Here is a 26,612-nt window from a genome sequence, read left to right on the forward strand (position 1 = left end):
GAAATTATTAATATTCACTAAATAACATTTTAATCATTTTCTTTTTATCTAGGTTTACTGAAAAGCCTTTAAGCCTTTTATCACTGAGCAAGTACATACATGAATTTAACTGGGTTTTTTAAATTTTAAAAGTAATTGAGGTACCACATTACAAAAAACAACATGTATGAATAACACCATGTGGACCATATGCCATATTTAGTTAAGTCTAAAAAAAATGTATCCATCACCCACATTCCAATTCTTATATATCAACAAAGACATACACATATGCAAACAGATGACATGACATGCACACATAAATACAAACGTACACAAGGAAGAGAAGCCTATATATCTGAGAAGCATTTATTGTCCCTCGTACTCCTTCCATTTTTTAATATAAAATACTATTTGAAATTCAAAGAGATGCAAATGCATATGTTAAATTCTGTTGTTTCAAATTCTTTTTAGCACTCTTCTTTGTTTGGTCAAGAGACTCCTCCTTTCGCACCAGATCACTCCACAAATAGGTAACGAATATTGTGACAAAACAATACCACACTTCTAGAGAAAAGGTCAATAATGTTTGTTTCCTGTCTCACCAAATACTAAAGACAACATAGACCAAGACCAGTAACATAATTTTTTCATTATTATCAGTTAGAGATGCTCATTGTGTCTAGAATTAACACAAAATCATTTAAACCAATACTGTTTCTGAAGAACATAACCATGGTAATCATTTTTTTGTGTCCATGTGATTATTTTTGAGCATAGAAAATGGTTCGCCCTGTATCCTAAAATATGGTCTCTCTAACCTTGATGTTTCTTCTGTATCATTTTGGAGATGTAATGAGACCTAAAATCATCCAAATCTCTTCCTTGAGATAAAGAAGGTAATGCTCAGAGAAATTAAAGAGCTTGTACGAAGTCGCATACTTCAGGAATGGCATCTAGACTTAGATCAAAGTTTCTCAACTCCTTATTCCAGGTATTTTTTATTATTGTTTTACAGACTGCAATGCCTTTTTAAAGAATGACACATGACCAGGTAATTTTCTGAGTATAAAAAAGACAATTGCAGAAAGAAATTATGTTCTGCCTCATGGATATTTGTGGATGTCCAGAAGAGTTAAACATGCATCTATCCTTTTCTTGATCATTTTCTCAAAAATTTAGACAAGAAAAAGAAGAATGAATAGAGGAAATTGCTCCTCCATGACTGAATTCATTTTCCTTGGAATCACCAACAACACTAGGATGAAAGTAACCCTATTTACCGTGTTTCTGGTTGTTTATCTCGTTAATCTTCCGGCAAATCTTGGAATGCTCATTTTAATTAGAATAAATTCCCAGCTGCACACACCAATGTACTTCTTCCTCAGCCACCTCTCTTTCTGTGACCTCTGCTATTCCACAGCAGTTGGGCCCAAGATGCTGGTGGACTTGTTTGCCAAGAACAGATCAATCCCCTTCTTTGGCTGTGCTCTGCAATTCTTGATCTTCTGTATCTTTGCAGATTCTGAGTGTCTACTGCTGGCAGTGATGGCCTTTGATCAGTACAAGGCCATTAGCAACCCCTTGCTCTATAGAGTCAACATGTCCAGCAGGGTGTGCTCCCTGCTCATGGCCGGGGTTGATCTGGTGGGAACGGCAGATGCTTTGATACACGCAACATTAACATTCCGCTTATGTTTCTGTGGGTCAAATGAGATTAATCATTTCTTCTGTGATTTACCACCACTTTTCATCCTTTCCTGCTCTGATATACAGGTCAATGAGTTGGTGTTATTCACCATTTTTGGCTTCATTGAACTGAGTACCATTTCGGGAGTTCTTATCTCTTATTGCTATACTATCCTGTCAGTCTTGAAGATCCACTCTGCTGAGGGGAGGTTCAAAGCTTTCTCCACCTGCATCTCCCACCTAATCACTGTGGCAATTTTCCAGGGAACTATGCTCTTCATGTATTTCAGGCCAAGCTCTTCCTACTCCCTAGATCAAGACAAAATGTCCTCGTTGTTTTACACCCTTGTGATTCCTATGTTAAATCCTATAATTTATAGCCTGCGGAACAAGGATGTGAAAAAGGCCCTGGAAAGAATGGAAACTAATAGATGGTTTTAAATACGTAATTTAAATACACACGCACAAACTCATATTGTGGTTGTTGCTTTTGTAAAATTGTATGGCATGATACAAGAGAAGCAAAGGTGTCTCAAATACTTTGATTTAATAAAATTAGTATTTTTTTTTTTTTGAGGAAGATTAGCTCTGAGCTAACTACTGCCAGTCTGCCTCTTTTTGCTGAGGAGGCCTGGCCCTGAGCTAACATCCATGCCCATCTTTATCTACTTTATATGTGGGATGCCTACCACAGCATGGCTTGCCAAGCAGTGCCATGTCCGCACCCGGGATTCGAACCGGCGAACTCCGGGCCCCCGAGAAGTGGAACATGTGAACTTAACCATTGTGCCACCGGGCTGGTCCCTAGTATTTGTTTTAAAGCTCACAGATAATATTCAGTTCCTCAAACATGTCATAGTTCGTGATGTGTCTAGAATTTACATATGATACTCTTTCCTTGTTGAAATCTTTCCTGACTTCCAATTTTGCCAGATATTTATTGATTTGTTTTTTGTCCAAATACTAATTTATTACACTAAAATTAATTGTGTATTTACTAAGTGAACTTTTAACTTTTAAGTGCTTTGTATTCCGTGGTACATCCAGTAGTTTCTATACCAATGAATCCTATAATCTAGTGGGAGTAATTGACATTAATTGACTAAGCACTCAAATAATTCATAAGCCTCAAAATAATATGAGTTAAAAACTGAGGGCTTTATATCTAAAGCAAAATGTTTAATATAAGATAATGTCTTTGTTGGATGGACATATTGAGTCTCAAATCTAAAATGATGCAAGGTGAGAGAGGAAAAGGTGGTAGGCAGAGGATCTGACAATTAGAGAAGTCTTAACTTGGACAAGTTCATGACTCTTTAGAGATAAAGAAGTCATGGTTGCTACAACATGGATGAATCTTGAGGGCATAATGCTAAGTTAAATAAGTCAGACAAAGAAAGACAAATACTGTATGATCTCATTTATATGTGGAATATAAAAACGGTGAACTCAGAAACAGAGAGTATATTGGTGGTTGCCAGGGGCTGTAGTTTGGGGGAAATGTGTAGATGTTGGTCAGATGGTACAAATTTTCTGTTATAAAATGAAGTTCTGGGGATCTAATGTACAGCACGGTGACTATAGTTAAAAATATTGTATTGCATATATGAAATTTTCTAAGAAGGTAGATCTTAAATGTTCTCAACACAACAAAAAAATGGTAACTATGCGAGGTGACGGATTTGCTTATTAACCTATAGTGGAAATAGATCACAAATTATACATATATGAAAACATACATTGTACACCTTAAACATACCCAATGTTATTTGCTGATTTTATCTCAATAAAACTGGAAAAAAGAAGAAGAAAATAATTCCAGTTGGTTTGGTTATAAAGAGCAGTGAAAAGGGCCCTGGTAAAGTACATCATTGTGCTGTAATTATCAACAATCAACTGCTCCAACAACCCTCCAGGAAAATTTCCTTCCCTGCTTTCCCCTTTTCATCTCTGGCTAAATGTCCTGTTTTGTAGTTCACACACAACAACCTCCTTTAAGCATTGTTTTAATATCACCATGTTTATCAAATCACTGCCTTCAGTATGAGATTTAAAGCATTATTTACTCAAGAACTGAAGTTTCTATCCATTATCCAAAGCACTGCACAGTGTCTGGGACACAAAATGGGAAAACAAATAAATAATAAATTAGAAACCAGATAACATTTAAAAAATTTTTTTAAAAGATTGGCACCTGAGCTAACAACTGTTGCCAATCTTTTTTTTTTTTCCTGCTTTTTCTCCCTAAGTGCCCCCAGTACATAGTTGCATATTTTGAGACACCACCTCAGCATGGCCTGATCAGAGGTACTATGTCCGCATCCAGGATCCGAACTGGCGAAATCCTGCGCCACTGAAGCAGAGTGCGTGAACTTAACCACTCGACCACAGGGCCAGCCACAAGACAACATTTTTGAGTGCCTCTTAGAAGTTAGTAACACAATTAAATGAGAATGTGGCATATATATATAAATAAAATAACTTTTAAGAAAGTACAGAGATGGTTGTGGATACTAAGATCTATAAAGACCTACATATTAATCACACTAGAAGAAAATAGCATTTGCCTTTGTACGTTCCTAATGTTTGTCTACTTTATCTGTCTCTGCTGTAGTTTCTGACGGTTAAAGCACTGAATCAGCTTGTTGAGACAACATGGATGTGGCCACATATTAGAAGAACCACATAAAACTCAAGGGCACTCTTAATTATCCATTACAATTGTTGAAGTTAAAAGCCACTGAATGTCTTAGATTTTCTAGCTTCTATTTTAAAATGCCTTTGTGAGAAAATATTTCAGAATGGAAGTAAAACTGAAGAAGAACTCCTGCTTTTCAAGATGGCTTTTGTGGCACACTGTGACTTCTTACTAGTTATGAAGCTGGAAAAAAACCTATGAACAATATATTTTTTTGGTGAGTCTTTAAGTGTTTCCATCTATACCATATTTTCCCAATTAACACATATTCTTTTGAAAATGTTAGTTATGAACACCAATATGTTAGAAAACATTGTTTGAAATATATTGTCCAAGAAAAATGGAGTGTCAGTGGATTGCTGCTAATTTAGAGGATGCAAACGTGTAATCTGATTAACCCATCTCCCTCCTTTATGGCAGCTATATATTACAGCATCTAAAGACTGATTTGATCTATCTATTGACTGTTTTATCAGATCTTGTGGGTGTGAAGTAAAGAGAATGGAATTTTAAGGTCTATGAATGGAATTCAAAAAATAGAATTTACTGATTCAATTAACTGTGGGCCTCCTTTCTTTAAAGTTGTGAGGTTGAATAACACATTATGGGAAATATTTTCTTAGGGAATCATGACTCAAATAGAAGGTTGGATGATGGCCTATAATGACTCCTTATCTTGGTATTCTACAGAAATTTGGAGCACTGCATCAAAAGGCTTTATGTATTCCAGCCTATCTACTTCAACCTTCATCATTCCCTTGCCTTCTTAGTCACTCTACATAACATCCTTCTTACGTATGCCCAATGACTGATGGAAAATATTATTGTTCAAATACAGTATTATCAGAACCATGGGCGGTCTTTAAATATGGTGACAGAGAAGGCTCCTGAATGCTTCTTCTCCCACGACACAACAAATGAACAGCTACACATGGTACAATTCTCTCCAAAAGAAATCAAGAAACTAGCTGAGTAACTCCTACGCATTGAGCAATGAGAAAATATCCACACTGAAATGGGTAAAAAAAAAAAAACCCTCAGATACACTCTTGCCGTAAGCACCACCCTCAGCACAGGGACATACAATTGGGGAGGAACACCTAGCTCCCAGCTTCTCACTGAGGAGTAAACTATTTGGACCCCACACGTTGTGCCCCAACTTTTAACACTCCCACCAGAAGAACAGGCTTCCAAATGTCTTAGCTCTGAAAGCCAATGGAGCTTGCATCCACGAGAACCACAAGATGAAACAAACAAAAAAGCAGTTACTAAGGGAAGACAGCACTAGCTGCAGCTATTACACCAGGGCTTAGAACAGAGAAAGGAGGCAAAAAATCCCTCTCTTAGTCTTTCTCTGATTGGTTTATATTTGCATATTTTAAAAGCTGCTGCCTGAGAGTCAGGTTTCAAATTTAACATGCACCTAGAGGCTGATTGGGATCCTCCCTTGAGAATGGGAAAGCTGCAGAGTTCTCCCACACTCTCGCTCCTAGCCACCCTAAGTCACCCTTATCTTCCTGGGAGGAGCTTGTTCATATGTATGCACCCCAGATTTTGTGGGTACCACCTGAGTGATGTGTCCCCACATCACTTGATTCTGATAGCCAACAGGGATTTAATTCAGAAATGCCACAGAAGACTGAAATCATGTCAAGCATCTTCTCTGATCACAGTAGTATGAAACCGGAAATCAATTAGAAGAAGAAAACTGGAAAATTCACAAATATGTGGAAATTAAACAAAATATTCCTGAACAACCAATGGGTTAGAGAAGAAATTAAAAGAGAATTCAAAAAATTTCCTGAGACAAATAAAAATAAAGACAACATACCAAAAGTCAAGGGATGCAGCATAAGCAGTTCTGAGGAAAGTCTATAGTGAGAAATGCTACATTAAGAAAAAAAGACATAACTTCATAACTCAAGGAAATAGAAAAAGAGGAATAAACTAAGCCAACATCTAGAAGAAGGAAGGAAATAACAAAGATCAGAACTGAAATAAAAGAAATGGAGGCAAAAATGAAAGTGCAAAAAATCAATCAAATTGCATTGATTTTTTGAAAAGGTAAACAAAATAGACAAACGTTTAGTTAGATTTAACCAAGAAAAAAAGAGAAAGGCACCAAATAATATTTTAAATGAAAGAAGGGACGTTACACTTGATACAAATACAAAGGATCATAAGACAATACTATGGACAATTATATGCAAAAAATTGTACCACTTAGAAGAAATTGATAAATTCCTAGAATATGCAAGCTAACAAGACTGAATTATGAAAAAATAGAAAATCTGAATAGACTAATCTAGTAAGAAGGTTGAATCAGTAATCCAAAACTTCCAAAAAGGAAAAGTCTAGAACCAGATGGCTTCATTGGTGAATTCCATCAAGCATTTAAAGAATTAATACTAATCCTTCTCAAACTCTTCCAAGAAATAGAATAGTAGGAAGCATCCCCAAACTCATTTTATGAGGCAATCAATATCCAGATACCAAAACCATACAAAGACACTGCAAGGAAAGGAAACTAAAAGCCAATTATCCTGATGAACATGGAAACAAAAATCCTCAACAAAATATTAGCAAACCTAATTCAATAATGCATTACAAAGATCATAGACCATGACCAAGGGTGATTTATTCCTGGGATGCAAGCATGGTTCAATATCTGAAAATCAATCAGTGTATTCACTGCATTAAAAAAATGAAAGAAAAAATTATATGATCATCTCAACAGAGGAAGAAAAAACCAGTGGCAGAATTCAACATCCTTTCACTATAAAACTCTCAGCAAACTAGGGAGAGAGGTAACTTACCACAACATAAAGGCCATAAATGACAAGCCCACAGCTAACATCATATTAAACAGTGAAAAGGTGAAATCATTCCTCTTAAGATGAGGAACAAGATAAGGATGCCCAAACTTTCTACTTTTATTCAACATTGTACTGAAAGTTCTACTCAGAGCATTAAAAGAAGTAAAACACATGCAAATGGGAAAGAAAAAGGTCAAATTATCTCCATTTGCAGATACCATAATGCGACATATACAAAACCCTGAATACTCCACCAAAAAAACCAGTTAGAACTAATAAACTACTTCAGTAAAATTCTGGATACAAAATCAGTACACAAAAATCAGTTTCATTTCTATTCGCTAACAATGACTTATCAGAAAGATAAATTAAGAATAAAATTCCATTCTCAATTCTATCAAAAAGAATAAAATACTTAGGAATAAATTTAGCCATGGAAATAGATCTATATCCTGAAATCTATAGTATGTCAATGAAAAAAATTGAAGGAGACACAAATAAATGGCAAGATATTCCACGATCATGCATTGGAAGATTTAATATTGTTAAAATGTCCATACTACCCAAAGGAGTCTACATATCCAATGCAATCTTTATCAACATCCTGTAACTGAAAGTTTGGTCTCTGAACCCAGTGCCAATCCAAATAATGAGAACAGAGTCTTGGGTAAAAAGGAAAAACAGCTTTACTTTTTTGGCCAGGCAGAGGGAGCAAAGCAATGGCTAGTGCCTTAAGAATTGCTGGCTACCCACTAAGAAATGGGGAAAAGGTTTCAGAGGTTTGTGAGGAATGTGGAGAGGGGGAAGTCTATGACCATGCTGGTCAGTGCTTTCCCACCAGCCTTAGGCTGCTTGCAAGGAGGCACAGCTTGTGAGATAAGGGATTCTTCACGTGCCTACCCTTGGTTGTCTGCCTCTGTGGTGGATGGTGGATTCTGGTGCCAGGAAGCTCTGGGAAGATTCAGTTTCTTGATATTCTCTGGACATCAGTTTCCCTGTAATAAACTTCAAGGACCTGTGAGTAGTCTGAGCCTAGCATGAGGCCACCTGGGCTTTTACAATTTCTAACTTCTACTTAGTTGTAAAGCTCAGGGAGTCAAAGGTTAAAGAAGCAGATATTTACATATTAGTGTAACTAAAGAGTCAGGGAAAGGGGATGAGCACTTTTGGTTTTAACCTCATACATGCTGGGTTTAATGTAGGGGAACCAATATTAGGGCCAGTATTAATTAGAAGGCTATAACAATGCTAATGGCATTTTTACAGAAATAGAAAAAACAATCTTAAAATTTGTATGGAACCAAAAAATGTTCTAATAGCCAAGCAAACTTGAGAAAGCAGAACAAAATTGGAGGCATCCTACTTTCTGATTTCAAACTGTATTGCAAAGTTAGAGTAATCAAAAGAATATGCTATTGGCATAATAACAGACAAGTTTTCAGATATAGATTAATGAAGCAGAATAGAAAACTCCAAAATAAACCCACTCATTTATGTTAAATTAATTTACAACAATGGATCCAAGAAGATGCAATGGGGAAAAATAGTCTTTTTAATAAATGGTACTGGGAAAACTAGAAAGACACTACAAAAGAATGAAACTGGACTCCTATCTTACCCCATTTACAAATAACAACACAAAATGACTTGAAAACTTGAACACAAGACCTGAAACTATAAAACTGCTAAGCAAAACATTGGGGGTAAGCTCCTTGACATCAGTCTTGGCAATGATCTTTTTGGATTTGACAACAAAAACAAAAATAAACAAGTAGGACTTATATCAAATTAAAATGCTTCTGCATGGCAAAGGAAACTATTGACACAATGAAAAGACAGCCTACAGAATGGAAGAAAATATGTGCAATTCACATATCAGTAATAATTTACACCACTCAATACCACAAAAACGATCTGATTAAAAAATGGGCCACTGAACTGAATAGAAATTCCTCCAAAAAGATATTCAAATGGCCAACAGGTATATGAAAAGTGCTCAATATCACTAATCATCAGAAAATGCAAATTGTAACCACAATGAGATATCACCCCACACCTGGCTATCATCAGGTATCTGTGCCTAGAATGGTTATCATCAAAAAACAGATAACAAATGTTGATGAGGATGTACAAAAAAGGAAACCCTTGTTCACTGTCGATGTAAATGTAACTTGCTATGGCCACTATGGAAAATAGCATCAAGGTTCCTTAAAAAATTAAGATAGAACTATCATATGATCCAGCAATCCCATTCCTGAGTGTTTATTCAAATGAAATTAAAGCCAGAAATCAAAGATAATCACCACTTCCATGTTCATTGCAGCATGATTTGCAGTAGTCAAGATGTGGAAACAACCTAAGTCTCTATCAAAAGATGAACGGATAAAGAAGGCATGGTATATATATAATGGAGTATTATTTAGCCACTAAAAACAAAAATAAAAACCTGCCATTTGGGACACCATGGATAGACTTTGAGTGCATTATGCTAAGTGAAATATCAGACAAAGAAAGACAGATACTGTAATCTCTCACTGATATGCTGAATCTAAAAAAAAAAAATACTAAACTCATAGAAACAAAACAGGTTGGTGGTTGCCAGAGATGGTGGATGATGGGTGGGGGAATTGGGTGGATATGGCCAAAAGGTATAAACTTCCAGTTAAAAGATTAATACATTCAGGGGATGTAATGTACCAAATGGTAACTATAGTTAACAATACTGTAGTATCTATTTGAAAGTTGCTGAGAAAGTAAATCTTAAAAGGTCTCAGCACACACACAAAAATCTGAAACTATAGGAGATGGTGGATGTTAACTAAACTTGTGACAATGTTTTGCAGTATATGCACATATTAAATCATTATTTTGTACACCTTGAACTAGTACAATGTTATGTGTCAATCGCATCTCAATAAAACTGGGAAATAATATCCTCATGGACATACATAAATGGAAATACACAAGCACACATATATTTGTAATTTAAAAAGGAGATTATATCATAAATTTATGAATTTTTTTCTTTTTTCTTTTATGCTAAGGAAGATTTACCCTGAGCTAACATCTATTGTCAATCCTCCTCTTTTTGCTGAGGAATATCCACCTTGAGTAGATATCTGTTGCCACTCTTCCTCTATTTTGTATGGGAGCCACTGTCACAGTATGGCCACTGTTAGATAAGTGGTGTAGGGCTAACCCGGGAACCGAACCCAGGCTGCCAAAGCAGAGCAAACCAGACTTAACCACTAGGCCACTGGGGCTGGCCCAGAATTTTATTTTTTTAGTGGATATTTTTCTGCCCTATTTCTTTATTCCACACATTGAACTCCAGTATGCTTCATCCTTCCTTCTAATATATACTCCAGAAAACCCCTGATAACAGCTTGCTCTTTATCTTTTCTTATTTTTTTGTCACGTTCATTCATTGGCAAATATATAATCATCATTTACTTTCCATAAAATAATGTGTATATAATTCACTGTATGTTAATTTTCCAAATTGAATGTAGCCTTTTGCAAATCCTTCTACATCAATACAAGGGGATCTAATGCATTTCTTTTAATGATTATATAATATTCCACATTATGGAAATATCTTAATCCAATTATGTATTTTCCTAGTTTTTGATCATTGTTAACTATGTTAAAATAATTATATTTGTAAGTATATGCCTCTTGAAAGCTAGCCCCAGAATGACAGAGTTAGTTTTTCTATCCTGTATTCATCAAAGTAGTCAAAGGCCAGCCTAAATTTAAAGGAAGGGAGGAATTTAAAGGATACCACATCTCCATGGGAGGAGTGTCAAAGAATTTGAAAATATCTTTAAGCAGAGACAGGTACCATCAGTCAGTTGTAGAACCTTGAAAATTCTCATTTCCACATTCTTATGTTATTTGCTTTTCACATATGGATTCTCCTTAACTTAAAATAGGGTTATATCCTGATAAACTCCTCATAAGTTCAAAATATCATGTTAAAAATGCATTTAATACATCTAACCTACCAAACATCAGAGTTTAACCTAGCCTAACTTAAACATGGTCAGAACAGTTACAGTTGGGCAAAATCATCTAACAGAAACTCTATTTTATTGAATATCTCATCTAATATATTGAATACTGTCCTGAAAGTGAAAAATAGGATACTTGCATGGGTACTCACCATTAAACAGAGATGAAAACACACTGGGTCTGAAGAATGTTTGAAGCATTGAATTAAGATTAATTACTGCAGGATGGGGATGCTACAGCAACAAGGTCGTCAATTTCTCTCTCTCTCTGGATGAGGGTCCAGAATAGTGTCCAAAATATGCTGGCAACACACTCCACTGTAGAGTACGGGTTGTTTACTCTCATGATCCTGTGGATGACTGGGAGCTACGCTCACTGCCACTGCCCAGCATCACGAGAGAGTATCTTGCGGAATATTGCTAACCCAGGAAAAGATCAAAATTCAAACTTTGAAGTATGGTTTCTCCTGAATGCATATCACATTCACACCAACGTGAAGTTAAAAAAATGTGGAGTTGAAGCATAGTATGTCAGGGACCATCTGTATTCCAATTAAATATATGTGTGTGTATGAATTTTTCTGATTCCTTGTGTGCACATACAGAGCATAAAACAGTGATTGAAATGTACTTAAAATTCACATTACAAAAAGGAGGATAGATGAAAGTTGATACCAGTCATGTCAGTGTGAAAGGTTGATTAGCTCTGCTTCCTGCTGATGGCATTCCATCAAAGCAAGGACCACAATGACAAAGGTTCAGGGATAATGGAGCATTAAATCACAGCTGTTGGGAAGGATTTGGAAAGGATGCATAGTTCCACTCCAATAATTTTCAACTTTGTAACAATTGAAATGAATAAAAGCCAACTAAATTGTTTTAGAAACAAATAGGGGGCTGGCCTGGTGGCCCAGCAGTTAAGTTCACATGTTCAGCTTCTCTGTGGCCTGGGGTTCGCCAGTTCGGATCCCGGGTGTGGACATGGCACTGTTTGGCAAAAGCCACGCTGTGGTAAGCATCCCACATATAAAGTAGAGGAAGAGGGTCATGGATGTTAGCTCAGGACCAGTCTTCCTCAGCAAAAAGAGGAGGATTGGAAGTAGTTAGCTCAGGGCTAATGTTCCTCAAAAAAGAAAAAAAGAAAAGAAACAAATAGAACCCTGATGTTTCTTAAAGCCTCTTTCATGAACAAGTGTATGTATGATCTATATTAGTCGAAACAGTCCCCAAAAGGCCTCTTTATTTCTACTATTTGTCCATTACCTACCAACATAGTCACCTAAAATATTTAAGAACAATTAGTAATTAGACATTACGTATATAAGTCCTGATGCTAGGCTTCAGGATAAATAGAAATTAGCCAAATGTTGCTGTTATTTTTAAGAGAGTACGATGTGGTAAAAGACATAAAAGACATAGACACATATATGAATGAAATAGACATAATTCAAGAAAAAGTGTACTAAGTATAATGTATGTTACAGTCATAAAATAATTAAAATCCAGTTGGATGACATGTGATTGAAGGAATGTAATCATGCATACTTAGTGGAAAAAAGTATTTAATATGACCATTAAAGAACTCTTGTGTATATATATATATATATATATATATATATATATATATATATGTATATATATGGGAAGGTATAAGGGATTGTTTCAGAAATGAAACAGACAAGATAAAAATAATTAAGGATAAATAATGATAAAATAATCATTTTAATAAAGAAATTTATTAATTTAATAAATTTAAAAAGATAATAATTAACAGATAAAAACTTCAGTTGAGGGTCTATTTGAGTTTATTGGATGTCTGATTTGACTGGAGGAAGATTGTGTAGGACAGTAAAAAATCATACTGTAAACACCATCATACTTTCTTGGCATTGATCAACTTGGTGCAAGTATGAAGAATTAAAAGTTTGGCCTTGGGGCCCTCAGGGTGGTGCAGCGGTTAAGTTTGCATGTTCTGCTTCAGCGGCCCAGAGTTTGCCGGTTGGGATCCCAGGTGAGACACGGCACAGCTTGTCAAGCCATGCTGTGGCAGGCATCCCACATATAAAGTGGAGGAAGATGGGCACAGATGTTAGCTCAGGGTATATGTGTTTGGACTTATGAATACTTCAATAAATACAGTGTTAACATTCTGCTTATGTTTCTGTGGGTCAAATGAGATTAACCATTTCTTGTGTGATATCCCACCTCTCCTTTTGATATCTTGCTCAGATATGTAGGTCAATGAGTTAGTGATATTCACCATCTTTGGTTTCATTGAACTGACTACTCTTTCAGGACTTTTTGTGTCTTATTGTTCTTCATCCTGGCAGTGCTAAAGATCCAATCTACTGAGGGAAGGTTCAAAGCTTTCTCTAATTGCACCTCCCACTTAACTGTTGTTGCAATTTTCCAGGGAGCTCTGCTCTTCATGTATTTCTGGCTGAGTTCTTCCTACTCCCTGGATCAAGACAAAATGATCCCATGTTTTACACTCTTGTGACTCCCCTGTTAAACCCTCTAATTTATAGCCTACAGAACAAGGATATGAAAGAGATTCTGAAAAAACTTAAATAAAAATTAGTTCCATTGAAAAGTTATATGTATATATATTTTATCCCAATTTTACACTATAATACATGAAAATCAAAATTATTTTAAGTAATGTTGGGTGATCCAATAAATATTTATACTATGTTCCAGCCATACAAATATGTCTCATTCCCTAAATACACCATGTTTCATTTTATGTCTTAAATTTATATTTGGTACTCCTATTTGTGGAAAAATTCTGGACTCTTATTTTGCCAAATTTTCATTTTCTCAATCTTTTATTCATGCATTAATTTAATTTCTAAAAGTTATTGAGAGTTTCCCAAGTGTCTGTTGCACGTCTTATGTGCTTTGTATTTCGTGCAGAATCCAACAGTTCTTATATTAATGAATCTTATCGCCTAATGAAAGTGGCAAATGTTAATTAAATAATCATTCAAATTATGTATAATGAAACTATAATTATGCCACAATGTGGAAAGACTGGACGCTATAAACCCAAAGTACAGTGTTCAAGTGTCCTGAATAAAGTTAAAAAGAACTTCCTGGAATTAGAGACAATCTGGGACCTAAGAGATAAGTAGGAATTAACTGAGAGCTGGTAGAGAAAGAATTCTAGGCAGATGTATCAGTAATTAGAAAAGCCTTGAAGTGGGCAGGAGCATGCGATTTCTGTGGAATTTAAAGAATTTTAAGTGTAGCTAGATTATGGAGATCAAGGGGACTGGCCTGATGAGTCAATCGCTGTGCTGCAATGCACAACTCAGTCACTTCCTCCAGGCCCTTTCCTTCCCTCCAGCATTCTCCAAACTTGGTTCAAACACCACCCTGTGCCTCAGAACATTGTTGATCGTCCAACTCTGTTTCCTAAACCATTACCTTTAACGTGAGGTTTGAACACTAAAGAGCAGATAAATAATGATATAATGGCATATTTTTACAAAGAATAAATAATGATATAATGACATATTTTTACAAAGAATACTATACAACCATGAGAGTGAATGTAGTACAACTGAATGCAGAAACACGGGTGGATAACACAAGCATATTGTTGAATGAATCAGTGCATACTGTAGTCATCCACTTGTGTGACTCAAAAAATATGAAACTAATCTATCATGATAAAACAAAAAAGTATTTACTCCTTGGAAGTAAAAGATTAGTGACTTAGGAGGGAGCATATAAAAGGCTTTTATGATACTGGTAATGCTGTATTTCTTGGTCTGAGTCCTGATTATAAATGTGTTTTTTGAAGTTATCTATCCATATACTTATCATAAATATTCTCTCTATATATTCAAATAGAGAGAAAAGGGTTTTTTTCTTTTTCCTTTTCACACCAAAAACGTTTTTAAAAAGCAAATTCCATTTACCATTAGACTATAAGAAACCTCAGAATTTTATTGTTATAAATTTTTATCCATAGAAATGCTTTCCAAACAATAAAGTCCAATACATTTTTGTAAAATTAATGGTGTTACTTTCATAGAATCTTTCAGTGAATAACTATCCCTTTTACTATTAAAAAAGCAAGGATGACTGATTCAACCCAGGAGTACTCCTAATATTGTTTCCAGCAGCAAGAAGATTTAGTGAATCTGATTTTCCTTGGTACCGTTATCATGCACTGAACTTATTCATAATGGCCCACGACTAAGGGCCATTCAACTATTTTATAAAGAAAAGAATTTATAAATAGACAGTTGCCTAGATAGTATTATATTTAGAGCCACTGTGGCACTAGAGAAGTTATTAGACAGATATTTTTTTCTTACTTGCATGTCTCTGATGTCTTAAAGCCCAACTGGGTAATCTTCCATGAGTTAAGAAAGTCAACTTCAATTAAATACAAATCCCTTTGGGAAGTTAATTATCCAAATGTTAATAATAATGCAGCCATTAAGGCTCAGGTTTTAAGGAAAGTGTTAGAGGGAAGTTATGCTAAATGGTCTGCAGGGGCAGTCATGTTTAGGAAGCTAAATTTAGAACTTGCCTCAACAAAGTGGGACCTGAAGAGATTTGCCATCCCTTGGGACAGAGAAGCACCTGATGGGAAAGTTAGTTTGGAAAGGAACAAGAATAAAGTCACCAAGGAAATTTCCCATTCCTTCAAATATGTATCAGAGAAGTAGATAATGGCAGCAAAGCTCTTGGGTAACACATATGCATCAGTGTCTTCAGTTTAACAGGTGGCAAATTATTACAATTACGTAGCTTGTGCTTGTTCTCCACAATATCTCCTATAACAGTAAATTAAGTGTATTTGTACAAATGATCACACAATTAATTACAATAAAATACAAAAAGGCATTGAAATACATCAGTAACGTGTCCTTTACCCCAAACCAATGATTCTTTATTTTAATGATTTTAGCCTAAGATGTGGTCTAGCTTTGTAGGACCCTGGAAAAAGATTATGTCTCTGTCTAGTTCCCAGTGAGTTTCAGCAGAAATGAATTACCTGGAGTATTTGTATGTATACACTGGCTTATACTTATCATTTTGTAAATTATTTTGTGTACGCACAGATTTTGCATTTACCTGCTTTACAGTAAAGAAAAAAGTTAATAGCAATGAGGCAGAATGTACAGTAGGATAAATTATTGTATGTTACAATCAGCAGTAGAATTTAATGAACACGTGGAAATTTATGCTTGTCACTGTAGGGGAGGAAGACATTTCCTCTTCCCAAGTGTGGGTTCGTCTGGCTGGAGAACAAATTAAATTCACGTGAGACAGAATAGCAAGAGAAAATTAAACAAAGCTTTATAAGGAACCATGGCCCAGGGCCTTTCTTCCCGGAGGAAGAAAGGGCACCGAAGAAGTGAGGTGCACAGAGTGGTTATATACTCCCAAACAGGGTGTTTCACATATGATTGAAATGTCCCTCCCACAATAGTCAAAAGATTGCCCTGTCGGCACAGCGCTTGATGGACACAGCAGATAGTGGGTCTGCTGTCTTGGTGGGCGTAGCAGGAGGCAAGTCTATTGTCTGGAGCTGGGCGATCACAGGTGAGAGCAGCAATCAGTTCCCAGCCTAAGGAAGGATGCTCAATCCTTAAAGAAATGCCAAGGTTGGGAGTGGGAGGGAAGTCAGTTACAGGAGGTTACCAGGCAAGCACAATAAAATGCAGATTTAAGTCCTTGCCTTTGGCATTGATGAAGAGTTTCTAGAGAGAAGGTCATCTCCTTTCTTCTTCCTGGTGCAGAGAGGGAGGCACCTTTTACAGATAGAGATTTACCTCACAAGTGTAAATGTGTCCTAAGAAAGGGCAAGTTCCATTCCTCCTTCCCTGTCCCAGTTTATCAAAAGCAATCAGGCTCAAATAATCCTGATGCCAAAGAGACATATCTTGGGGTGGCCAATTTCAGGTCCCTACATTACCATCCTGAAATGATTCACATATTCTAAAATAGTACTCAAAAGATGGTCAATACAGAGAGTATTCCCAATGCCACCATGTTACATAATCAGGGGCACCATTTTCTTATTTTCTTGTGCTTCCTGGAAATGTGCAATACAGTGTTTATTTGATGCATTTATATCTTGGAATATGGTTACCCCATATCATTAGCTAACATCTGCACTACATCACATAATTATTATTTATTTTGTAGTGAGACTACTTAAGATCTAGGCTATTATCAACTTTGAAGTATATAATACAGTACTGTAACTATAATCACAGTGCTGTGCATTAGATCTATAGAACTTATTCCTCTTATAACTGCAAGGTTTTACCCCTCAACCCACATCTCCCCAACTCCGCCACCCTGAGCCCCAGGTAACCACCAATCTACACTCTGTTTCTATGAGTTCAGCTTTTCTAGATTCCACATATAAGTGATATACAGTATTTGTCTTTCTCTGTCTGACTCATCTCACTTAGCATAATGCTCTAAGTTCCTTACACTGTAATAGGAACCTATTAAGAGTAAGCTTTTTGAGTCATGAAGCTATAATGCCTATGAAACTCCAGAAGTTTACTGATTATTTCTGGATCTCACTTTCAGTATCTGTATAATGAAGTTGTTAGAGACAACTCAGGAAACACAAGATAATATTTGAAATATATGATAATGTATATGGAAGAAAGTTAAATAGTATAAGAAAAACACAAAAAAATTGGTAAGATATCCACAATGGTTTATATTTGAATCCATACCTTTTGCCTCATGAATCTAGTGCTGAATAAGGAGGTGCTTAAAAAGCACATTTATAGAAGGGAAAGTAGAAATATTCTATGGGGCAGAATAATGAGAACACACGATTTATCTCTCTGACCCAATGAAGGAGTCCAATCAAGGCGGGGACCAACATGGTTGACGAAGATTCAGGGAGGGTGGAGCATTACATTTGCAGCTTTACAGGTGGGATTTGGATACACACAAAATTGGCATTTCCAGTACCTCCCAATTTTCAAAGTACTACCATGAATAATAGTACACTAATTTATTTTGGAAATGAGCAGACTTTGGCTTTTTCTTTGAAAGCATTATCCTAACACATTTTTTTTTTAGATAAAAAGATCATTCTTGTACATATGAACTATATTAGTGGAAACAGGCTGCAAAGGCTGTTTATTTCTACCGTTTGTTGAATATCCACCAGCCAAACAACAGGAAAATATTTAACAACATACATTTACTGAGCCGTTACTCATGCAAATCCTATGCTAAGGATCAGAGGAATGTAAAAAGACATATATATAAATACATGAAATACATAGTTCAATAAAGAATGTACTAGGTGTAGTGGATGTTATACAATTGAAAGAGAGCAGAATATGCCATCCTAAAGTAGGTCACCTTGTCATATTGATTATTTTGAATTAAAGTTACTTAAGAAACAGTCAGTGTAAGAAGGATACTCTGACCCTCTTTTGTCCTCCGAAAAGTAGGAAATAAATCTCTCATGTGAAAGTTATGCCTGCTGCACCGAGGGTAGAAGGCATCCTTATCACCGGAGAGAAGGAAATTTAGGGCCAAGAAGGCTATATAAACAAAACTTATTTCTTCTTCACTAATTTACTACCCCAGGCCCAAACCCCTTAATCTTGTCAATTCTTCACAAATTTAGTGTTTCTTTGTCTAAAAGGTTTAAAAGCTGCCTGCTTTGGTCACTTGTTTGAGTCTCATATTTTTTATGGAGTTCCTGTGCAAAAGAAATTAAATTTGTTTTTCGCCTGTTAATCTGGGTTATTAAGTCTGTTTAATCATTAAACCAGTCAAAGAAACTAGAGGGAAGAAGGGAAAAGTTTTCTGCCCCTACATAGTCAAAATATTATAGAGGCGAGGATAATTGACATGTACCTGGGGGGAAAATCAGACAATGACTAATGAAAAATCAATATGTAAGATTATCATATTTCTAAATGGTAGGTGAAGGAAATGTTTCAGAAATAGAAGCCATAGTGTAAACAATGAAAATGAGATGGAAATCATTAAGTAGAGGATCTATCTGTATTCCATTAGACATCTGATTCACTTGAGGAGGGTAGAGGTTCATGGTAGCCATGAAACATAGCATTAAAATAAAGTCTGGTAAATTTCTGACATTGATCACTTTGGTGAATAGAGTCAAGAATTAAAAGTTTAGGCTTTGCTAAAGTTGCTGCAACATTCTCAGTGTAAAATACAGAACCAGAAATCTAATTAATCATGTTCTCATAACACAGAAGGCAGAAACTCTATAAATTTAATTCCCAACAGTCACTGGTTCAAAATAAAATGCAATCTGCCTATTGTTCATGTACCAGTGATAAGGACAGAGAGGCTAGCTCAATGCAGGTAGGTTTATAAATGGTTAAATTCAAAGAATATCATGGGGAAAAAACTTTACACTTTTGGAAAATGGAAAATTAAGTATTGAGGAGTTTATAAATGAGTTATTTTATACTTGATTACTCAGTTAAAGAAACTCTAATGGCTAAACATGACATTTCTTTGTTAGACTTGTTTGAATTTGACTGACCTCATTTGTTGTTTGTATAAGGAACTTAAAGATTTTACTTATAAATATTTTACTCAAGTCGATAAGTAAATCATTACTTTTTTATCACTGTGCGAGTGATATCATTGTGTATGTAAATTTAATATTTGCTTTTGTCTCTTTCAATAATATAGATAACACATTACAAGTACCAATATATGTAAATCCAAGTGCATATAGATCACATAACATAATAAGTCTAGAAAAAATAAAAATCAGACCACCACCCACGTTCACATTTTCTTGCATCAACAGACGCACACATGCACGATGCATACGTAAATATAAGACAGAAGCCTATATCTCTCAGGAGCACTTATATTTCCTCTTCCAGTTTTCATTTTAATGAATTCAATTTATAACCCTAAAATATGCAAATTTACAAATTATAGTTTGCTGATTCCACTTGTTTTCATGACTTGTCTTGCGGTGAAGTGATTTGTCATTTGGCAAAGGTCAGTCAAACATGGGTTATAAGCACTAAAGCAAATCAATGAAGAAGAGTGATAAAAGAATTTTATAAAGCCTATTTTATGTCTCAGTAAATGCTAGGGATGACATATACAAAAAGCGGTACTATAATAATTTTCATTTGTTAACTTATAAGAAACATGTCAGTGATAAAATCAATTTTCTTTAATGAAGCAATGAACATGATCCTTCTTTCCAATCTCCGCCTTAGTGTGCCAATTTTTCACTTGCTTGATGTTTATTTTATGTATTAATTTAATTATCCTGAGTTATTAATGTTTAGAATCCACCTGTTGTGCTTCCAGGCGATTTGCATTTGATGGTGATTCCAGTAGTTTCTTCACTAATGAATCCTATAATGTAGTGGAAATCAGAAAAATTAATTAGCTAATCTTACAAATTGCATCATAAACTATATATCACCTTGAAGTAAAAAGGCAAGATACTCTAAGTTCAAGCAAAATATCTCAATGTAGGGTGCAGAGAATAAAAGATTCTCTGAAATTCAGTTTCAGAAATAAACAATGAATAGAAATACAATGGATGGTAGGGAGAAGAAAGGATTCTAGACAGAGAGGCTGGGAATTAGAGATCCTGAGGTGGGCAGACAATCCCTTCTTAGAGGATATGAAATGCAATATGGGAAGGATAGAGAGCAAAGTGGAGGGTCCTGGTAAAGTGTATCCTTGTTCTGAAATTCTCAACTCAAGTCACTTCTACTCAGCTCTCCTTCCTGTGTTCCCCCTTCTCAGTCCTGGTTAAATCCCCTCTGTGTGGTTTGCTAACAATACTCTACTCAAGGCATTATTTTCTCTCTCACTCTATTGATTAAACTATTAACTCCAATATGAGACTGTGTGCATCCTTTACTCGAGGACTGAGCATTTTATTCCTGTGTCCCGGTACCTGTGCTGTATCTGGGAGACAAACAAGAATGACAAATAAATAATAAAAATCAACATACTCAATAACAATTTTGAGTATTTATTAGATATTGGTCAAAGTAAATTAAATGAGGGTAGATATGTGCCTTGTATACACATATTTTATAGCTTTTAAGGAAGTACATAAAATGATTGTGGGTAATAAGTTAATAAATCTGTAAAGACATTCATATTAATTACACAGGAAGTGAAAAGCATTCATCTGTGTACTTTCTTGATGTACTCTGCATCATTTGCTCAGATTTTCTGGTGTTAAATATGGGTGGTCTGCCTTTTTGAGAAAACTTGGATATGGCTGTATATTTCAAGGACCATATAAGATTCATTAGCACTCTTAATTATCCATTGGAATCGTACTCATTATGTAATTGTAAATATCTTATATTAAAGAATTTCAGAATGGAAGGAAAGCCTCAGAGGCTCCTTTGCTAGTGAAGGTAGAATTTGTGAGACATAGTGACAAATTAGTGAAAAATATGATGATGGAAAAATCTATGGTTAATGGTTTTTTGAGGAAAAGTTTTAAGGCCTTCCTCCTATATTTTTTCAACTTACCCACAATCTCTTGTTAATCTTTCTTTTCTTTTTATTTTGTTGAGGACGATTAGCCCTGAGCTAACTGCTGCCAATCCTCCTCTTTTTGCTGAGGAAAATTGGCCCTGAGCTAACATCCATGCCCATCTTCCTCTACTTTATATGTGGGACGCCTATGATAGCACAGCTTCCCAAGCAGTGCCATGTCCGCACCTGGGATCCGAACAGGCAAAACGTGGACCGCCAAAGCAGAATGTGTGCACTTCACCACTGGACCACCAGGCCAGCCCCTAATCATTCTTAGTAATAGTGTGGGGGCCTGGAATTGGCCACCCCAAGATATGTCTTTTTGGCATGAGGATTATTTGGGGCTGATTGCTTTTAATAAACTGCAGACAGGAAAGGAGGCTCTGAGGGGTGGAACTTGCTTACCCTTTCTTAAGAATGAGTTACATTTATAAAGGAAATCTCCATCTGTAAAGATGTCTCCCTCTCTGTACCAGGAAGAAGGGATGACCCTATCTCTAGAAACTCTTAATCAATGCCAAAGGCAAGGACTTAAATCTGCATGATAATCTTATTCTTGTTTCTGGTAACCTCCTGTAACTGACTCCCCTCACCCCCAACATCCTCCTTTGTCTTTAGCTGAATGTGATATTTAAAGTGGTAGCTTCAGCCATTTTGGCAAGTTGCTCAGCTTGCCTGAGCCTCTCCCATGTATACATGTTATAAAGCTTTGTTTAATTTTCTCTTGCTATTCTATCTCATGTGAATTTAATTCGTTGTTCAGCCAGACGAACCCAGAGAGGATAGAGGAAATGTCTTCCTCCCCTACAATAGCGATGTAGCAGAAAACATTTTTTTGAAATATATTAAAGTCCAACTAATCAGAGAGTAAGTGGATTGCCACTATTTGAAAGTTATACACATGCCATCTTCCTTCCATGAGACATATGACAGTAATATCATTTAAAGATTGAGTTTATCTGCATATTGGCCCCTTTAATCACATATAAAGAGTGCAAACTAAGAAGAAGGAAATATTATTCTAATAAATGAGACATCTTAAGCTCAGTAAATATATGTCTAAAAATTGAAGTAACAATTGATTAATTTAGGCTTCACCTCCTTGAATTTATGCAATTTTGAGTTTGAAATATCATTTGCTGGGAACGTTATACAGTAGATTCGTAGAGGGGCAAAAAACTTCCCTTTTTTCCTTCTAGGTTCTTTAACTGGTCTAATAATTTAATTGACATAAGACAGATTAACAGGAGAAGAACAAATTTCGTATATAGAGGAGGCCCAAAGATATAAGACCCAAAGACAGTCAGATGATTACTGATATGTTGTCCAGAACTAAAGAGAAGGAGTAAGGGTCTGGGGCTTCAAAGAGGAAGAAGACAATTCACAGGATGATGAGAAGAGCAAATGTTTCGTTAACCAGTGTTTGCTGTGCCATGCAGAGAAGCCTTTCTGATCAAAAGTCATCTTTGGCATTAGATTTCTTGTGGAGCAGGCCTTCCATAAATTCTTTAAGGAAGTTGAGAAGAAGGTAAACAGAACTTCTTGAGAGTGTGTTGGGCCTTGCTTGTCTTCAACTCAAAATTATTCCCATTCCAAAGTGGTATATTTTGGGGTCGTATATTCTTTTCCCCCTCATTCATGACTAAATAGAAACTTGGAGCCAATGGCCTAAACTAAACTTCTATGTTGGGATTCTACAGGAATAGAGAAAACAAAATATCAAAATCTTTGATCTATTCTAGCTCATCTACTTCATGCCACACCCATCCCTTCCATTCTCTGCATCATTACATAACACTGTTATCACGTATCTACCGGCGACTGATGGAAGATATTATTGTCCAAATAGGATATTACCAATGACTGTGAAGTGGGTAATGTAATAAGCATGTTTCTGTATCTGAACTCCTTTTCTATGGCCATTGTACTGAAATCTCTAAAGATAACAATGACATAGTGATGGTAGATTAGGGTCACATGCCCAAATATAACAGCATGTAACACAGTGAACAGATAGATCCATGTTGGTGATACGTTGTATAACTACGTTTGTTACAACACAGCTGTACTAAGCTGTATAACCCAGTGTATGGGAGGTTGTGTTAAAGGCAGAGGAAGAAAGTTTAACCTCTCTGCAAATTCATGTCCAGAAATATGCGCTCTGAATTAGACACCGAATGCAACACTAAATGCTGTGGTGTTTCACAAATCCCTCTTCCTGATTAGAGCTCAGTCCCCTGTAAAGGAGGGCTGCACACCACAGTATGTCTAAGGTTTTTCCAGGTGCCACAATCCATCTCTATATATCTGGGGTTCTAATGCTGTGTAAACTGTCCCTATTATTGCAGATATTTACAAGCCAACAAGCAAAACAAAACAAAGAGTGGCTCCACCTTCATACAAAGAATTGAATTGTATCACTAGGCTGATTTGACCTCAGCGGCAATAATGATATCAACTAGAGTGTGAATTGTGGCATTTCAAATACTTTTAATCACAGCCCTATTAACTGGCCTCATATTCTGCATTCAGACTTTAGCATACACTTCACAGATATGGTTATGCACTTTATTAGGATTCAGGAAAATAAAAATTAAAATCACAGTATAGTACTATAACTCACCTAAAGAGTAGATAAAATGAAAAAGATTCACAATATTAATATCGAGTACTTGTGTGGATGTGGAACAACTACAGCTCTCACACGTAGACAGTAAAAGTAAGAACTGATGTTCAACTTTGGAAAACTGTACGGCAGTATCTATCACAGCTGGCCCTAAAATTCCATTCCTAGTTTTATATCCAATAGAAATGAGTGAGTATGTACACCCAAAGCTTCTCCAAAAAATGATCAATGTAGCATTATTTGGAATTTGACAAATAATCTATAGTATGTTTGTTCATTGGGACACTTCACAGCAAAGAGAAAGAATGAAGTATCATCCCATGCAACAGCATGGAGGACTCTCATATATATACACTATTGAGTGGAAGAATCTAGATGTTAAAGGATAAAAACCTAATGATTTCCATTCTATATAGTTTTTATAAAACTATCCTATAAGGCATCAATTTTTGTTAGGGCCCACAGACAGTCTCTGAAATTCTCATTTTATTCTGTTTTATGGTCAGATGGTCAGGGTTGGAATACAAGACTTTTAATTTTCAAAAGCTCACCTGTTTAAAAAAAATATATGTATATGGTTTATATATATACATATATAAAACTTAAGAGGTTTTCTAAAAACAAAAGTGATTTCCTCTCACATAGTAGACAACTGCAGGATTTTATTATTAATTTTTAAATCTTGAGCAGTTTCTTGTACACAATATGTTTTCAAGATATTCTTGTAAAATTAATAAAGCACACAATATTCACAGACTATTTCATTAAATGGTTATCCTTTATGTTACTGAAAAGTACAACCTTGCTTATAGAACAGAACTGTTTTTAGTAACCCATAGGCACTGCTTTTCTTATTTCCTGAAACAGGGGGACTTAGTGAACCTGGTTTTCCTTGATAGCATTTATCACACACTGAATTCACATGATAACGGCCCATGCCTCAGGGCCATACAACCATTTTCTCAAAGAAGTTTATACGTAGTCAGTTGCCTACGTGCTTACTTGTGATGTTTAGGGGCATCACTGACACCAGAAAAGCCATGTAGATTTAGATTTTTTTTCTCACTTGTTTTTCTCTGAGGCCTTAAATCCTACGTTAAGTCATTTCCCTCCATAGCTAGAGAAAGCCATTCTATGAAAACACAAATTCTTTGGGAAGTAATTTAGATTGTCCTATTTTTTTAGCAGATATTGTTACCTATGCTTCAGATTTAACAGTGGGAGTTAAATTTCATGATCTGGAAGGGAAGCCATGTTTATAAACATGGAGTCTGAATCCCGATAAACAGAGTGTAGCCTGAGGAAACTGGCATCTGTGGAGACAGGGAAGACCTGAGGGAAAATGAGTATGAATGGGAATCAGAGGAAAGTGACCAAGGAAGACTCCTCTTCCAAATATGCACCGGAGAACTAGAGAATGGCAGTAGAGCTCTTAGGTATCACAAATACATCATTTTCTTGTGTTTACCTGATGGAAAATTACCAGCAATTACTTTGGTGGTTTGAAATTTGGCTCAGCAATATCTCCCACAGGAGTACATTTGGTATTTTAGTATCAGGGTCATCACACAATTATTAGCAACATATTATTAAAAAACATTAAAAATTGTCACTAAAATCACTGTGCCAAAAATTAAAAAGATACAAATTTAAATGAATTTGCCTGAAGAGTATTCTAGCTTTATAAAAAGCAGAGACAAACTCCATAACACAAACCAGAGAAATAAGTAAACAAAAATAACTACAAAATGTATGTTTCTGTTTAATCAGGGCAGTTTTTCAGAAGAAATGTGAAATTAATATGAAACATATTAGAATGCATAATCTGGCACATACCTTGCACATCTTAATTTTGCTGTTTGTTTACACAAATTTTTCATTTATGGGTTTGTGGCAATTAAGACTCAAGATGTGCAGCTAATCTATGTGGTTATTGTACATATTTTGAACATTAAGTAATGGTAGACATTTAACGAACACATAGCAACCTATGCTTGTAATTGTACAGCAATGATTCACACACATGCTAGAATATTACTCAGTAAAAAGACTATATGGAGATTATCCCTCTAAGCCGTCGGGTTCCACAAGCTCAAAGGACATCATTTTCTTTCTTTTCTGTTTTTTGTTTTTTGAGGAAGATTAGCCCTGAGCTAACATCTGCCACCAATCCTCCTCTTTTTCTGAGAAAGACTGGCCCAGAGCTAACATAAATGCCCATCTTCCTCTACCTTCTATGTGGGATGCCTAACCACAGCATGGCTTGACAT

General features: G+C 35.8%; 1 pseudogene; it reads left to right on the forward strand.

Annotated features, from left to right (window-relative positions):
• The first annotated feature begins 339 nt into the window (after nt 1-339).
• LOC138916940 (olfactory receptor 5W2-like) overlaps nt 340-26,612 on the forward strand; it is a 30,656-nt pseudogene continuing 4,383 nt past the window's right edge.

Source organism: Equus caballus, chromosome 12 (assembly GCF_041296265.1).
Source record: "Equus caballus isolate H_3958 breed thoroughbred chromosome 12, TB-T2T, whole genome shotgun sequence".
NCBI lineage: Eukaryota > Metazoa > Chordata > Mammalia > Perissodactyla > Equidae > Equus > Equus caballus.